This window comes from Gymnoscopelus braueri, assembly GCF_963280865.1.
Source record: "Gymnoscopelus braueri genome assembly, contig: SCAFFOLD_104, whole genome shotgun sequence".
NCBI classification, from domain to species: domain Eukaryota; kingdom Metazoa; phylum Chordata; class Actinopteri; order Myctophiformes; family Myctophidae; genus Gymnoscopelus; species Gymnoscopelus braueri.
The window spans coordinates 87,637-103,802 of NW_027660628.1; positions in this window are offsets into that span (position 1 = coordinate 87,637).

The window sequence follows — 16,166 nt, forward strand, 5'->3', positions numbered from 1 at the left end:
TTTTTCCCCAAGTCTATGCCAAATCGACTGTCTCTTTGGGACGTCTTTGTCCACTTGGTGATGACCCCCACATGTACCAGGGTTACTCTCTTGACTTATAGCTACAGGCCGGCCCATGTCTAAGCCAAATGGACGTTACTTTTTTCCCCAAGTCTATGCCAAATCAACTAACTCTTTGGAATGTCGTTGTCCACTTGGGCATGACCCGTACATTTCAGACACTTAGAAGAATATAATTCATGTGGGCAGTCCTGTCCATTTGTCTTTTTAGCATTGACTCCTGCAATTTACCATATTCCCTTTCTTGAGTCTTTGCCAAATGGAGTGTCCTTTTGGGATGGAATACTTAACTCTATATAGAATAAAAAATGCTAATTTGACACCATATTATACCATAGCAGTTTCAAAGGCATTCATTGTGTAAAGGACAGAAAACTCAATGCAAACATCTTTTTTTAAGGCTCCAAGCCACATTTTATTTTTTTGGACCCAGAAAGGCCCTAACCGAGATCTGAGCCTTTCGCTCAAAAGTGGACTACTGAATTGTGGACTAATTCCAGACGCATGGCTTTCTCTTATTTCTTGGAGGTAGCGATCAACTGTTCCCTCGCAGGTTGATGTGATCAGGAATAATCTCCACAGTGAGGATGGGAGTCAGTGTCTGCTGGATCAAATCAATATCTTCACCTCTGAGCTCTAAGAATTAATGTGGCTGTGGAGGATTAAACAAAGCCAGTCAGACAACCAGACAGTCAGATGAACAAACGCACGTACGCACGCACACAGATGAATACAGACCTCTCCAAAAATGTGTTCTGCGGTGGCCTCTCCGGTGGCCATCCCCTGGCTCCCTTGGATCCCCTCCTGACTCTCCACCTGACGAGATTAAACAAAGGCAGTCAGACAACCAGACAATCAGATGGACACACGCACGCACACACACACACAGATGAATACAGACCTCTAAGGAAGGCCCTCTCTTGGCCTTCTTCCTCCTATCGCCACTCTTTACCATGCGAGATTAAACAAAGGCAGTCAGACAACCAGACAGTCAGATGGAAACACGCACGCACGCACACAGATGAATACAGACATCTCCAGCTTGCCGCTTCCTGGGCGGCTCCCCACCCCTAGCGGTTGTCGCTCGTGGTTCCTGTACAATTAGGAAAAACAGACATGCATAAACAACATGGGAAACAGTCAGTTGGAAAGTAAGACAATCAGACAGATAGACAGACAGACAGACAGATTAAAGACCTTTCCGACACGCGGCTTCATTTTGGCCTCCCTCTCACCATCGCGGCCCTCCTTGCGAGGATCCACCTGGCGAGATTAAACAAAGGCAGTCAGACAACCAGACAGCTAGATGGACACACGCACGCACACACACAGATGAATACAGACCTCTAAAGAACGCTGCATGGCACGATATTTTGCCTTCCAATGCTCTTTGTCCCGCTCCAGCTTTTTAATTGTTTCCTCCATTTCCAGAAGGGTCGCCTTGGATCTCTTCCGCCTGCGCAGGCATGCGGCAGAGCTACATGGAGTATTTGGGGAGGGGTTCGGTCCTCTGGGGGAGATTGGAGGTCCCCCAGAGGGACCAGGAACCGGGGCTAGCTGGGGAACTACCTGGGGAACCGGCGGGGTTCCTTCAATTAGATCAAACTTGGAGACCACTGCATCTGCTGGGGCAGAGGCCCGCAGCGCTCCAATTAATCTCTTCACCTCCTCCCAGGTGGCGAGGTGCAAGAGGAGCCTGCGAGTGCGGGCCCGCTCTTCAGGGTCCTTCTCCCCCTTTATATGTATTTCCATGTGCCTTTCCACTTTGGCTGTTTTTTTTTGGCACGTGGGGCAAGGAACCTGGTCAATGCGGATCCTCCCCCTGGCCAACTTAAGGAAAATGACAATTTCTTCAGGGTTCTTCATTAGGTGGGTTTTTTTCAGGTGTCGCTTCATGTCGGCCACAACTTTACGACACTCAGGGAAGGGGCAGGGGGCTTTTTCTGGATTCTTTCTTTTTGCCGTTTTCGATGGCTTCTTGGCCTTCCCCTGAAACCACAATAACACTGCTTTAAAAAAGTGCATTGGCTTAGAATGGTGTCCCTTTTGTCAAACACTGAGGGACTTGCATCACTATATGCAATCCAATGTCATTGTACATTTCAAAAGGATCGTCAAATTGGCTTTGACATGGGAAAGGGTCATGCCAAGATGACATATGGTACGTTGAATAGGACAGTCATTTTGGAATAGACATGGGAAAAGTATATGCCAGGTTGACATTTGTTACAATGGGAAACGACAGTCAACTCTGCATTGACCTTGGAAACGGCCATGCCAAGTAATCAGTCAATTTGGCAACATAGCGATGCTGAAAATGATCCCTAGTTAATTAAAAGTGTCTCAATGCATTATAAGTGTCCTCTGTTACTCCAATGTAAACATAAAAAAAAATCCAGGGACCCACCAGAAACTAATATTTGAGTGAAAAATATTTTACAAGGATAGATTCAAACGTTTGCAAAAACAATGACGATTTTTCAAAAATAGCAGATCTACAAGCTCGCAGAGGCAATCGGTGCTGCACGGTGAGCTTGTAGATCTGCTATTTTTCATAGTATAATCATAACATAAATTAAATTAAGCTAAATTGACTTTTTGGGAGCTTGTATATAGTCTATTTGAACTTCCATTAAATGGTTTCTGCATATTACTAAAAACAAAACAAAAACGAAAATCAACAACAAATATTTTTACAAGCTTTTGAGATACAAATATTTTACAAAGATACATTCAAAGATTTAAAGATCTTTTCCCCCTCTACACCTATACCTCTTTGCCAAAAATAGCCGATCTACAAGCTCACAACGCCTCGCGCTGCGAGGCGTTGTGAGGCGTTTGTAGCTTTGGTACACAATTGTTTCCAAATAATGTACCAGGGTTACTCTCTTGACTTATGGCTAGAGGCCGGCCCAAGTCTAACCCAAATGGATTTTCCTTTTTTCCCCAAGTCTATTTCAAATTGACTGTCTCCTTGGGACGTCCGTGTCCACTTGGGTATGACCCCCAAATGCACCAGGGTTACTCTCTTGACCTATGGCTAGAGGCCGGCCTAAGTGTAACCCAAATGGACTTTCCTTTTTTCCCCAAGTCTATTTCAAATTGACTGTCTCTTTGGGACATCCGTGTCCACTTGGGTTTGACCCCCACATGTACCAGTCGAGGCCGGCCCATGTCATGCCAAAATTATTTCCTTTTTTCCCCAAGTCATGCCAAATCGACTGTCTCTTTGGGACGTCCGTGTCCACTTGAGTATGACCCCCACATGTACCAGGGATACATTTGTAACCTACAGCTTGAGGCCGGCCCATGTCTAACCCCAAATGGACTTTACTTTTTCCCCAAATCTATGCCAAATCGACTGTCTCTTTGGGACGTCCTTGTCCACTTTGGCATGACCCCCATATGTACCAGGGTTACTCTCTTGACCTATATCTAGAGGCCGGCCCAAGTCTAACCCAAATAGACTTTCCTTATTAACCAAGTCTATGCCAAAAGGACTGTCTCTTTGGGACGTCCTTTGTCACTTTGGCATGACCCCCATATGTACCAGGGTTACTCTCTTGACCTATATCTAGAGGCCGGCCCAAGTCTAACCCAAATAGACTGTCTCTTTGGGACGTCCGTGTCCACTACGGTATGACCCCTAAATGTACAAGTGTTTCGTTTGTATTCTACAGCTAGAGAACAGCCCAAGTCTAACCCAAATAGACTTTCCTTATCAACCAAGTCTATGCCAAAACGACTGTGTCTTTGGGACGTCCGTGTCCACTACGGTATGACCCCCACATGTAAAAGGGTTACGTTTGTATTCTACAGCTAGAGAACAGCCCAAGTCTAACCCAAATGGACTTTCCTTTTTTCCCCAAGTCTATGCCAAATTGACTGTCTCTTTGGGACGTCTTTGTCCACTTGGTGATGACCCCCACATGTACCAGGGTTACTCTCTTGACTTATAGCTACAGGCCGGCCCATGTCTAAGCCAAATGGACGTTACTTTTTTCCCCAAGTCTATGCCAAATCAACTAACTCTTTGGAATGTCGTTGTCCACTTGGGCATGACCCGTACATTTCAGACACTTAGAAGAATATAATTCATGTGGGCAGTCCTGTCCATTTGTCTTTTTAGCATTGACTCCTGCAATTTACCATATTCCCTTTCTTGAGTCTTTGCCAAATGGAGTGTCCTTTTGGGATGGAATACTTAACTCTATATAGAATAAAAAATGCTAATTTGACACCATATTATACCATAGCAGTTTCAAAGGCATTCATTGTGTAAAGGACAGAAAACTCAATGCAAACATCTTTTTTTAAGGCTCCAAGCCACATTTTATTTTTTTGGACCCAGAAAGGCCCTAACCGAGATCTGAGCCTTTCGCTCAAAAGTGGACTACTGAATTGTGGACTAATTCCAGACGCATGGCTTTCTCTTATTTCTTGGAGGTAGCGATCAACTGTTCCCTCGCAGGTTGATGTGATCAGGAATAATCTCCACAGTGAGGATGGGAGTCAGTGTCTGCTGGATCAAATCAATATCTTCACCTCTGAGCTCTAAGAATTAATGTGGCTGTGGAGGATTAAACAAAGCCAGTCAGACAACCAGACAGTCAGATGAACAAACGCACGTACGCACGCACACAGATGAATACAGACCTCTCCAAAAATGTGTTCTGCGGTGGCCTCTCCGGTGGCCATCCCCTGGCTCCCTTGGATCCCCTCCTGACTCTCCACCTGACGAGATTAAACAAAGGCAGTCAGACAACCAGACAATCAGATGGACACACGCACGCACACACACACACAGATGAATACAGACCTCTAAGGAAGGCCCTCTCTTGGCCTTCTTCCTCCTATCGCCACTCTTTACCATGCGAGATTAAACAAAGGCAGTCAGACAACCAGACAGTCAGATGGAAACACGCACGCACGCACACAGATGAATACAGACATCTCCAGCTTGCCGCTTCCTGGGCGGCTCCCCACCCCTAGCGGTTGTCGCTCGTGGTTCCTGTACAATTAGGAAAAACAGACATGCATAAACAACATGGGAAACAGCCAGTTGGAAAGTAAGACAATCAGACAGATAGACAGACAGACAGACAGATTAAAGACCTTTCCGACACGCGGCTTCATTTTGGCCTCCCTCTCACCATCGCGGCCCTCCTTGCGAGGATCCACCTGGCGAGATTAAACAAAGGCAGTCAGACAACCAGACAGCTAGATGGACACACGCACGCACACACACAGATGAATACAGACCTCTAAAGAACGCTGCATGGCACGATATTTTGCCTTCCAATGCTCTTTGTCCCGCTCCAGCTTTTTAATTGTTTCCTCCATTTCCAGAAGGGTCGCCTTGGATCTCTTCCGCCTGCGCAGGCATGCGGCAGAGCTACATGGAGTATTTGGGGAGGGGTTCGGTCCTCTGGGGGAGATGGGAGGTCCCCCAGAGGGACCAGGAACCGGGGCTAGCTGGGGAACTACCTGGGGAACCGGCGGGGTTCCTTCAATTAGATCAAACTTGGAGACCACTGCATCTGCTGGGGCAGAGGCCCGCAGCGCTCCAATTAATCTCTTCACCTCCTCCCAGGTGGCGAGGTGCAAGAGGAGCCTGCGAGTGCGGGCCCGCTCTTCAGGGTCCTTCTCCCCCTTTATATGTATTTCCATGTGCCTTTCCACTTTGGCTGTTTTTTTTTGGCACGTGGGGCAAGGAACCTGGTCAATGCGGATCCTCCCCCTGGCCAACTTAAGGAAAATGACAATTTCTTCAGGGTTCTTCATTAGGTGGGTTTTTTTCAGGTGTCGCTTCATGTCGGCCACAACTTTACGACACTTAGGGAAGGGGCAGGGGGCTTTTTCTGGATTCTTTCTTTTTGCCGTTTTCGATGGCTTCTTGGCCTTCCCCTGAAACCACAATAACACTGCTTTAAAAAAGTGCATTGGCTTAGAATGGTGTCCCTTTTGTCAAACACTGAGGGACTTGCATCACTATATGCAATCCAATGTCATTGTACATTTCAAAAGGATCGTCAAATTGGCTTTGACATGGGAAAGGGTCATGCCAAGATGACATATGGTACGTTGAATAGGACAGTCATTTTGGAATAGACATGGGAAAAGTATATGCCAGGTTGACATTTGTTACAATGGGAAACGACAGTCAACTCTGCATTGACCTTGGAAACGGCCATGCCAAGTAATCAGTCAATTTGGCAACATAGCGATGCTGAAAATGATCCCTAGTTAATTAAAAGTGTCTCAATGCATTATAAGTGTCCTCTGTTACTCCAATGTAAACATAAAAAAAAATCCAGGGACCCACCAGAAACTAATATTTGAGTGAAAAATATTTTACAAGGATAGATTCAAACGTTTGCAAAAACAATGACGATTTTTCAAAAATAGCAGATCTACAAGCTCGCAGAGGCAATCGGTGCTGCACGGTGAGCTTGTAGATCTGCTATTTTTCATAGTATAATCATAACATAAATTAAATTAAGCTAAATTGACTTTTTGGGAGCTTGTATATAGTTTATTTGAACTTCCATTAAATGGTTCCTGCATATTACTAAAAACAAAACAAAAACGAAAATCAACAACAAATATTTTTACAAGCTTTTGAGTTACAAATATTTTACAAAGATACATTCAAAGATTTAAAGATCTTTTCCCCCTCTACACCTATACCTCTTTGCCAAAAATAGCCGATCTACAAGCTCACAACGCCTCGCGCTGCGAGGCGTTGTGAGGCGTTTGTAGCTTTGGTACACAATTGTTTCCAAATAATGTACCAGGGTTACTCTCTTGACTTATGGCTAGAGGCCGGCCCAAGTCTAACCCAAATGGACTTTCCTTTTTTCCCCAAGTCTATTTCAAATTGACTGTCTCCTTGGGACGTTCGTGTCCACTTGGGTATGACCCCCAAATGCACCAGGGTTACTCTCTTGACCTATGGCTAGAGGCCGGCCTAAGTGTAACCCAAATGGACTTTCCTTTTTTCCCCAAGTCTATTTCAAATTGACTGTCTCTTTGGGACATCCGTGTCCACTTGGGTTTGACCCCCACATGTACCAGTCGAGGCCGGCCCATGTCATGCCAAAATTATTTCCTTTTTTCCCCAAGTCATGCCAAATCGACTGTCTCTTTGGGACGTCCGTGTCCACTTGAGTATGACCCCCACATGTACCAGGGATACATTTGTAACCTACAGCTTGAGGCCGGCCCATGTCTAACCCAAATGGGCTTTCCTTTTTCCCCAAGTCTATGCCAAATCGACCGTCTTTTTGGGACGTCCTTGTCCACTTCGGCATGACCCCCGTATGTACCAGGGTTACTCTCTTGACCTATAACTAGCGGACGGCCCAAGTCTAACCCAAATAGACTTTCCTTATTAACCAAGTCTATGCCAAAACGACTATCTCTTTGGGACGTCCGTGTCCACTACGGTATGACCCCCACATGTAAAAGGGTTACGTTTGTATTCTACAGCTAGAGAACAGCCCAAGTCTAACCCAAATGGACTTTCCTTTTTCCCCATATCTATGCCAAATCGACCGTCTCTTTGGGACGTCCTTGTCCACTTGGGCATGACATCCATATGTACCAGGGTTACTCTCTTGACCTATATTTAGAGGCCGGCCCAAGTCTAACCCAAATAGACTTTCCTTATTAACCAAGTCTATGCCATAAGGACTGTCTCTTTGGGACGTCCTTTGTCACTTTGGCATGACCCCCATATGTACCAGAGTTACTCTCTTGACCTATATCTAGAGGCCGGCCCAAGTCTAGCCCAAATAGACTGTCTCTTTGGGACGTCCGTGTCCACTACGGTATGACCCCCAAATGTACAAGTGTTTCGTTTGTATTCTACAGCCAGAAAACGGCCCATGTCTAACCCAAATGGACTTTCCTTTTTCCCTAAGTCTATGCCAAATCGACCGTCTTTTTGGGACGTCCTTGTCCACTTCGGCATGACCCCCGTATGTACCAGGGTTACTCTCTTGACCTATAACTAGAGGACGGCCCAAGTCTAACCCAAATAGACTTTCCTTAATAACCAAGTCTAAGCCAAAACGACTGTCTCTTTGGGACGTCCGTGTCCACTACGGTATGACCCCCACATGTAAAAGGGTTACGTTTGTATTCTACAGCTAGAGAACAGCCCAAGTCTAACCCAAATGGACTTTCCTTTTTCCCCAAGTCTATGCCAAATCGACCGTCTCTTTGGGACATCCTTGTCCACTTAGGCATGACATCCATATGTACCAGGGTTACTCTCTTGACCTATATTTAGATGCCGGCCCAAGTCTAACCCAAAATAGACTTTCCTTAATAACCAAGTCTATGCCAAAAGGACTGTCTCTTTGGGACGTCCTTTGTCACTTTGGCATGACCCCCATATGTACCAGGGTTACTCTCTTGACCTATATCTAGAGGCCGGCCCAAGTCTAACCCAAATGGACGTTACTTTTTTCAATTTACAATTTACCACATTCCCTTTCTTGAGTCTTTGCCAAATGGAGTGTCCTTTTGGGATGGAACACTTAACTGTATATAGAATAAAAAATGCTAATTTGACACCATATTATACCATAGCAGTTTCAAAGGCATTCATTGTGTAAAGGACAGAAAAATCAATGCAAACATCTTTTTTTAAGGCTCCAAGCCACATCTTTTATTTTGGGACCCAGAATTCCCCCAAACGTGATCAAAGCCTTTCGCTCAAAGTTGCACTATTGGACGCATGGCTTTCTCTAATTTGTCGGAGGTTGCGATCAACTGTTCCCTCGAGGTTGTTTTGATCTGGAATATTCTCCACATTGTCCATCGCCTGATGGATCAAATCGATTTCTTCTCCGCTGAGCTTAATTAATTGCTGTGGCTGTGGAGGATTAAACAAAGCCAGTCAGACAACCAGACAGTCAGATGAACACACGCACGTACGCACGCACACAGATGAATACAGACCTCTCCAAAAAGTTGTTCAGCGGTGGCCATCCCCTGGCTCCCCTGGATCCCCTCCTGACTCTCCACCTGGCGAGATTAAACAAAGGCAGTCAGACAACCAGACAGTCAGATGAACAAACGCACGTACGCACGCACACAGATGAATACAGACCTCTCCAAAAAGTTGTTCAGCGGTGGCCATCCCCTGGCTCCCCTGGATCCCCTCCTGACTCTCCACCTGGCGAGATTAAACAAAGGCAGTCAGACAACCAGACAATCAGATGGACACACGCACGCACGCACACACACACACACACACACACACACACACACACACACACAGATGAATACAGACCTCTAAGGAAGGCCCTCTCTTGGCCTTCTTCCTCCCATCGCCACTCTTTACCATGCGAGATTAGACAAAGGCAGTCAGACAACCAGAGGGACACACTCACACACGCACACCGATGAATACAGACCTTTACAGCACGCCGCTTCTTCGGCCCACCCGTAGCGGTTGTCGCTCGTGGTTCCTGTACAATTAGGAAAAATAGACATGCATAAACAACATGGGAAACAGTCAGTTGGAAAGTAAGACAATCAGACAGATAGATAGACAGACAGACAGACAGACAGACAGACAGATTACAGACCTTTTCAACACTGTGTTTCCTTTTGGCCTCTCTCGCACCATCACGGCCCTCCTTGCGAGGCTCCACCTGGCGTGATTAAACAAAGGCAGTCAGACAACCAGACAGTCAGATGGAAACACGCACGCACGCACACAGATGCATACAGACCTCTCCAGCATGCCGCTTCCTGGGCGGCTCCCCACCCCTAATGGTTGTCGCTCGTTGTTCCTGTACAATTAGGAAAAACAGACATGCATAAACAACATGGGAAACAGTCAGTTGGAAAGTAAGACAATCAGACAGATAGACAGACAGACAGACAGACAGACAGACAGACAGACAGACAGACAGACAGATTACAGACCTTTCCAACACTCTGTTTCCTTTTGGCCTCTCTGGCACCATCACGGCCCTCCTTGCGAGGCTCCACCTGGCGAGATTAAACAAAGGCAGTCAGACAACCAGACAGCTAGATGGACACACGCACGCACACACACAGATGAATACAGACCTCTAAAGAACGCTGCAAGGCCCGAAATTTTGCCTTCCAACGCTGCAGCCTTTCATTGGTTTCTTCCAGCTCCAAAAGGGTCGCCCTGGCTCTCTTCCGCCTGCGCAGGCATGCGGGAGACATACATGGAGTTTTAGGGGAGGGGTTCGGTCCTCTGGGGGAGATGGGAGGTCCCCCAGAGGGACCAGGAACCGGGGCTTCCTGGGGAACTTCCTGGGGAACCGGCGGGGTTCCTTCAATCAAATCGAATTCTGTGACCACTGCTACTGCTGGGGCAGAGGCCCGCAGCGCTCCTACCAATCTTTTCACCTCCTCCCAGGTGGCGAGGTGTAAGAGGAGCCTGCGATTGCGGGCGCGCTCTTCTCGGTCCTTCTCCCCCTTTAAATGCATCTCCCAATGCCTTTCGACCTTTGCAGTTTTTATCCCGCACGTGGGGCAAGGAACCTTTGAAATGTGAATCCTCCCCCTGGCCAACTTCAGGAAAATCACTCTTTCCTCAGGGTTCTTCATCAGGTGTTTTTTGCTGAGGTGTGCCTTCATGTCGGCCAAAACCCTACGACACTCGGGGAAGGGGCAGGGGGCTTTTTCCGTTTTTTTTCTACCGGCCGCTTTCGATGGCTTCTTCCCCTGAAACCACAATAACACTGCTTTAAAAAAGTGCATTGGCTTAGAATGGTGTCCCTTTTGTCAAACACTGAGGGACTTGCATCACTATATGCAATCCAATGTCATTGTACATTTCAAAAGGATTGTCAAATTGGCATTGACATGGGAAAGGGTCATGCCAAGATGACATATGGTACGTTGAATAGGACAGTCATTTTGGAATAGACTTGGGAAAAGTCTATGCCAAGTTGACATTTGTTACAATGGAAAAGGACAGTCAATTTTGCATTGACATGGGAAAGGTCTATGCCAAGTTGACATTTGTTACAATGGAAAAGGACAGTCAATTTCGCATTGACCTGGGAAACGGCCATGCCAAGTAATCAGTCAATTTGGCAACATAGCGATGCCGAAAATGATCCCTAGTTAATTAAAAGTGTCTCAATGCATTATAAGTGTCCTCTGTTACTCCAATGCAATCTAAAAAAATCCAGGGACCCACCAGAAAATAATATTTGAGTGAAAAATATTTTACAAAGATACATTCAAACGTTTGCAAAAACAATGACGATTTTTCAAAAATAGCAGATCTACAAGCTCGCAGAGGCAATCGGTGCTGCACGGTGAGCCTGTAGATCTGCTATTTTTCATAGTATAATCATAACATAAATTAAATTAAGCTAAATTGACTTTTTGGGAGCTTGTATATAGTCTATTTGAACTTCCATTAAATGGTTTCTGCGTATTACGAAAAACAAAACAAAAACGAAAATCAACAAAAAAGATTTTTACTAGCTTTTGAGTTACAAATATTTTACAAAGATACATTTAAAGATTTAAAGATCTTTTCCCCCTCTACACCTATACCTTTTTGCCAAAAATAGCCGATCTAAAAACTCAAAACGCCTCGCACTGCGAGGCGTTGTGAGCTTGTAGATCTGCTGTTTATTTGTTTATTTAGATCGGACGGGCCAAGTCTAACCCAAATAGACTTTCCTTATTAACCAAGTCTATGCCAAAACGACTGTCTCTTTGGGACGTCCGTGTCCACTACGGTATGACCCCCACATGTAAAAGGGTTACGTTTGTATTCTACAGCTAGAGAACAGCCCAAGTCTAACCCAAATGGACTTTCCTTTTTCCCCAAGTCTATGCCAAATCGACCGTCTCTTTGGGACGTCCTTGTCCACTTGTGCATGACATCCATATGTACCAGGGTTACTCTCTTGACCTATATTTAGAGGCCGGCCCAAGTCTAACCCAAATAGACTTTCCTTATTAACCAAGTCTATGCCAAAAGGACTGTCTCTTTGGGACGTCCTTTGTCACTTTGGCATGACCCCCATATGTACCAGAGTTACTCTCTTGACCTATATCTAGAGGCCGGCCCAAGTCTAACCCAAATGGACGTTACTTTTTTCAATTTACAATTTACCACATTCCCTTTCTTGAGTCTTTGCCAAATGGAGTGTCCTTTTGGGATGGAACACTTAACTGTATATAGAATAAAAAATGCTAATTTGACACCATATTATACCATAGCAGTTTCAAAGGCATTCATTGTGTACGCACGCACACAGATGAATACAGACCTCTCCAAAAAGTTGTTCAGCGGTGGCCATCCCCTGGCTCCCCTGGATCCCCTCCTGACTCTCCACCTGGCGAGATTAAACACAGGCAGTCAGACAACCAGACAATCAGATGGACACACGCACGCACACACACACACACACACACACACAGATGAATACAGACCTCTAAGGAACACCTATACCTCTTTGCCAAAAATAGCCGATCTACAAGCTCACAACGTCTCGCGCTGCGAGGCGTTGTGAGGCGTTTGCAGCTTTGGTACACAATTGTTTCCAAATAATGTACCAGGGTTACTCTCTTGACTTATGGCTAGAGGCCGGCCCAAGTCTAACCCAAATGGACTTTCCTTTTTTCCCCAAGTCTATTTCAAATTGACTGTCTCTTTGGGACGTCCGTGTCCACTTGGGTATTACCCCCAAATGCACCAGGGTTACTCTCTTGACCTATGGCTAGAGGCCGGCCTAAGTCTAACCCAAATGGACTTTCCTTTTTTCCCCAAGTCTATTTCAAATTGACTGTCTCTTTGGGACATCCGTGTCCACTTGGGTTTGACCCCCACATGTACCAGTCGAGGCCGGCCCATGTCATGCCAAAATTATTTCCTTTTTTCCCCAAGTCATACCAAATTGACTGTCTCTTTGGGACGTCCGTGTCCACTTGAGTATGACCCCCACATGTACCAGGGTTACTCTCTTGACCTATATCTAGAGGCCGGCCCAAGTCTAACCCAAATAGACTTTCCTTATTAACCAAGTCTATGCCAAAAGGACTGTCTCTTTGGGACGTCCTTTGTCACTTTGGCATGACCCCCATATGTACCAGGGTTACTCTCTTGACCTATATCTAGAGGCCGGCCCAAGTCTAACCCAAATAGACTGTCTCTTTGGGACGTCCGTGTCCACTACGGTATGACCCCTAAATGTACAAGTGTTTCGTTTGTATTCTACAGCCAGAAAACAGCCCATGTCTAACCCAAATGGACTTTCCTTTTTCCCAAGTCTATGCCAAATCGACCGTCTTTTTGGGACGTCCTTGTCCACTCTGGCATGACCCCCGTATGTACCAGGGTTACTCTCTTGACCTATAACTAGCGGACGGCCCAAGTCTAACCCAAATAGACTTTCCTTATTAACCAAGTCTATGCCAAAACGACTGTCTCTTTGGGACGTCCGTGTCCACTACGGTATGACCCCCACATGTAAAAGGGTTACGTTTGTATTCTACAGCCAGAAAACGGCCCATGTCTACCCCAAATGGGCTTTCCTTTTCCCCCAAGTCTATGCCAAATCGACCGTCTTTTTGGGACGTCCTTGTCCACTTCGGCATGACCCCCGTGTGTACCAGGGTTACTCTCTTGACCTATAACTAGCGGACGGCCCAAGTCTAACCCAAATAGACTTTCCTTATTAACCAAGTCTATGCCAAAACGACTGTCTCTTTGGGACGTCCGTGTCCACTACGGTATGACCCCCACATGTAAAAGGGTTACGTTTGTATTCTACAGCTAGAGAACAGCCCAAGTCTAACCCAAATGGACTTTCCTTTTTCCCCATATCTATGCCAAATCGACCGTCTCTTTGGGACGTCCTTGTCCACTTGGGCATGACATCCATATGTACCAGGGTTACTCTCTTGACCTATATTTAGAGGCCGGCCCAAGTCTAACCCAAATAGACTTTCCTTATTAACCAAGTCTATGCCAAAAGGACTGTCTCTTTGGGACGTCCTTTGTCACTTTGGCATGACCCCCATATGTACCAGAGTTACTCTCTTGACCTATATCTAGAGGCCGGCCCAAGTCTAACCCAAATGGACGTTACTTTTTTCAATTTACAATTTACCACATTCCCTATTCTTGAGTCTTTGCCAAATGGAGTGTCCTTTTGGGATGGAACACTTAACTGTATATAAAATAAAAAATGCTAATTTGACACCATATTATACCATAGCAGTTTCAAAGGCATTCATTGTGTACGCACGCACACAGATGAATACAGACCTCTCCAAAAAGTTGTTCAGCGGTGGCCATCCCCTGGCTCCCCTGGATCCCCTCCTGACTCTCCACCTGGCGAGATTAAACAAAGGCAGTCAGACAACCAGACAGTCAGATGAACAAACGCACGTACGCACGCACACAGATTAATACAGACCTCTCCAAAAAGTTGTTCAGCGGTGGCCATCCCCTGGCTCCCCTGGATCCCCTCCTGACTCTCCACCTGGCGAGATTAAACAAAGGCAGTCAGACAACCAGACAGTCAGATGAACAAACGCACGTACGCACGCACACAGATGAATACAGACCTCTCCAAAAAGTTGTTCAGCGGTGGCCATCCCCTGGCTCCCCTGGATCCCCTCCTGACTCTCCACCTGGCGAGATTAAACAAAGGCAGTCAGACAACCAGACAGTCAGATGAACAAACGCACGTACGCACGCACACAGATGAATACAGACCTCTCCAAAAAGTTGTTCAGCGGTGGCCATCCCCTGGCTCCCCTGGATCCCCTCCTGACTCTCCACCTGGCGAGATTAAACAAAGGCAGTCAGACAACCAGACAGTCAGATGAACAAACGCACGTACGCACGCACACAGATGAATACAGACCTCTCCAAAAAGTTGTTCAGCGGTGGCCATCCCCTGGCTCCCCTGGATCCCCTCCTGACTCTCCACCTGGCGAGATTAAACAAAGGCAGTCAGACAACCAGACAGTCAGATGAACAAACGCACGTACGCACGCACACAGATGAATACAGACCTCTCCAAAAAGTTGTTCAGCGGTGGCCATCCCCTGGCTCCCCTGGATCCCCTCCTGACTCTCCACCTGGCGAGATTAAACAAAGGCAGTCAGACAACCAGACAGTCAGATGAACAAACGCACGTACGCACGCACACAGATGAATACAGACCTCTCCAAAAAGTTGTTCAGCGGTGGCCATCCCCTGGCTCCCCTGGATCCCCTCCTGACTCTCCACCTGGCGAGATTAAACAAAGGCAGTCAGACAACCAGACAGTCAGATGAACAAACGCACGTACGCACGCACACAGATGAATACAGACCTCTCCAAAAAGTTGTTCAGCGGTGGCCATCCCATGGCTCCCCTGGATCCCCTCCTGACTCTCCACCTGGCGAGATTAAACAAAGGCAGTCAGACAACCAGACAATCAGATGGACACACGCACGCACACACACACACACACACACACAGATGAATACAGACCTCTAAGGAACACCTATACCTCTTTGCCAAAAATAGCCGATCTACAAGCTCACAACGTCTCGCGCTGCGAGGCGTTGTGAGGCGTTTGCAGCTTTGGTACACAATTGTTTCCAAATAATGTACCAGGGTTACTCTCTTGACTTATGGCTAGAGGCCGGCCCAAGTCTAACCCAAATGGACTTTCCTTTTTTCCCCAAGTCTATTTCAAATTGACTGTCTCTTTGGGACGTCCGTGTCCACTTGGGTATGACCCCCAAATGCACCAGGGTTACTCTCTTGACCTATGGCTAGAGGCCGGCCTAAGTCTAACCCAAATGGACTTTCCTTTTTTCCCCAAGTCTATTTCAAATTGACTGTCTCTTTGGGACATCCGTGTCCACTTGGGTTTGACCCCCACATGTACCAGTCGAGGCCGGCCCATGTCATGCCAAAATTATTTCCTTTTTTTCCCCAAGTCATGCCAAATTGACTGTCTCTTTGGGACGTCCTTTGTCACTTTGGCATGACCCCCATATGTACCAGGGTTACTCTCTTGACCTATATCTAGAGGCCGGCCCAAGTCTAACCCAAATAGACTGTCTCTTTGGGACGTCCGTGT